We start from the raw sequence: 2967 nt of genomic DNA, 5'->3' as shown, positions 1-2967 counted from the left end.
TTTCATGTAGCATTCATCATCATGGCTCAGGCAGTATTAAAAGAAATTTTTGCAAAGGAAAATTTTATTTGTTTTTTCTCTTCATTCCTTGAGTAGCAAATTTTAACCCCACATATCAAGAGGAGAAAATGTGAAAATGAACACTTTAATTTTCATATATCTTCTATAAAAATTAAGTTGTATCACTTCTATTCTCTGAATGTTTCTCTCATTTGTATCTCCATTCCACTCATAACCTGTGCTTTGCCACCTGCTTAAGGCCCCCTACATAATACAAAAAGATCACCCAGGGTACCATACCCCTACTTAGGGAACCCCTAGTATAAAGGAAAGATGGAATCCATTGAATGTGCAAAGGAAAAGCAAAGAAAATGCAGTCTGTGCATTTCACAGCCTGTTGCATCTGAAACACTTATTCATCAGCAATTGTTAACACTAATTCTAATTTGGTTAAAAGGAAAATTTTAGGAGGAATTCTTCGACCATCTCACTAAACTGGTTGAGGTATGGAAAAAAGTTCTTCCCTTTCATAATAAAAATTTTTTTTTAAAATAAAGTAAAGGGAAAAATAACCCCAATAATAAAACACATTAAATATACACAATAATATAAACATAATTAATATACAATAAAATTACACATTAATAAACACAATATATATATAAAATAACCAATAATAACACATAAATATATTATATATTATATAATATTTATATATAATATAAGGTTAAAAATAGATATATATATAAAATAAATTAATAAAATTTTAAAAGAAATATATATAACACAAAATAACACAAGATATAACAATATATTACACCTATATAATAACAAATATCACTATAAAACAAAAATATATATACACAATAATTACCATATATATACAAAAAATAAAACATATAAAACACATATAATACAAATATAAAAAATAAATTAATAAAAATAAAAAATAAAATAAAATATAATATTAAATTTTAAAATAAAAAAAATAATATATAATAAATGAATAAAAAATAAAAATGAAAATAATTAAAAAAAAATAAATATTAATATTATAAAAATATTTAATATTTTAAGATAGAAATAATACAAAAAACATATATAAATTTTTAATAAAAAATAATAATTAAAAAAATTTATTATATATAGATAAGAAAATAAATTTTATATATATAAATATAATATATTAATATATATTATATAAAATTTTATATATACATATTATATATTATAAGAAAAATATTACTATAATTAGTATATATGATATTATAATATAAATTAATAAAACCCTTATAAAAATTTTAAAATTTATATATTATATATAATATAAAATATATTATTAATTAATATAATTTTCATATAAAAATATTTATAAATATTTCAAATAAAATTTTAAATAAAAAAAATATAAATAGATATATATAGTAAATATATAAATAATATTACATTAATATAATATTATATATATATAAATAGACAAAATAATAATAAAAAAAATAATATAAAATTATTATATATGTACAAATAATATTAAATTTATTTTATATATAATAAAATAATAATATAATATATATATATTATACATATATAAATTTTATACATAATTTTAAATAATATAAAATATAAAAAATATTTTTTTATATATTAATTAAATATAAAATATATTAATATTCTTTAATAAATAATTTTATTAATATAATATAATATTTTATAATATAAAATTTTTAATGAAATATTACATAAAATTTTTATATTAATAATCTTTTTAATATTATATAATATATAAAATATAAATATTTAAAAATATAAATAATATATAACATATTTAATATAATATAAATAATATAATATATTATATAATAAATATATATTATTATAAATTAAAAATATATATAATATAAAAAAAATAATAATATATAAAAAAAATTTAAAATATCATTAAATTTACATTTTTATTAAACAAAATAAATATTTTAAATTATATAAAAAATAAATTAATATAAATTTAATAATATTTAACTATTTTTTATATAATATATATAATAAATTTTAATAAAGAAATTTTTAAATAATATAAATTAATTTTAATCAAATATAAAAAATTTATTTTTATATATATAAAATATATATTTATTATATTAATATATAGATAAATATGTTAATTTATTTTTATATATATATATATATTTTAATTTTAATATATATTATATAATTTTATATAAAGTAAATTAAATATTATAATATATTAATATAATTTTTTTATATTTTTAATTTTTTTTTAATTTTTTATTTTTATTATATATTAAATATATATATGTTTTATATGTTATTTATATATTTATGTATTTTATATTTTTGTTATATTATGTTTTTATTATGTATAAATTATATATATTATATGTAAAATAATATTTTTATATTATTTTATTATTGATATTTTTTTGTAAATTTTTTATATATGTATATATATTTTTTAATGTATATATATTTATATTTTAAAAATGTATATATATTATAAATTATATTTTTATGTATATTTGTAAAATAAATATTTTATAATATATATAATATTTATTATATTTAATATTATATATTATATTATTGTTTTATATATTAATAAATTTTTTTTATTTTATATATAGTATAATGTTATAAGATTATTTTTAAAAATTATTTTTTTTTTTTTATATAATATTTTATTTATTTTAATTTTTATATTATTATTTAAATTTTTAAAAAAATTTTTTTTTTTTTTAATTTAGAATTTTTGTTTTTTTTTAATTTTTTCCCTTTTTAAAATTAATAAATTTTTTTAAATTTTTTAAAAATTATTTATTAAAAAATTTCGGAAAAAAAAATTTTTTTTTTATTTTAAACAAAAACCTTATTTTTTTAAAGTTTTATCTTTTTAATAACTTGAAGGTTTTTTTTCCCAAAAAGGTTAAATCTTTTTTCTGTTTTAAAAAA

General features: G+C 10.7%; 1 protein-coding gene across 1 annotated transcript in view; it reads left to right on the top strand.

Moving 5' to 3' along the window:
• Positions 1 to 2967, top strand: part of LOC119588932 (tyrosine-protein kinase CSK-like) — a 7877-nt gene that overhangs the window by 1882 nt on the left and 3028 nt on the right. The gene's annotated exons all lie outside the window — the stretch shown is intronic.

This window comes from Penaeus monodon, chromosome 24 (genome assembly GCF_015228065.2).
Source record: "Penaeus monodon isolate SGIC_2016 chromosome 24, NSTDA_Pmon_1, whole genome shotgun sequence".
In the NCBI taxonomy this organism is placed as follows: domain Eukaryota; kingdom Metazoa; phylum Arthropoda; class Malacostraca; order Decapoda; family Penaeidae; genus Penaeus; species Penaeus monodon.
The sequence above is the reverse complement of the archived record's forward strand: the minus strand, read 5'-3'. Positions and strand labels throughout refer to the sequence as shown.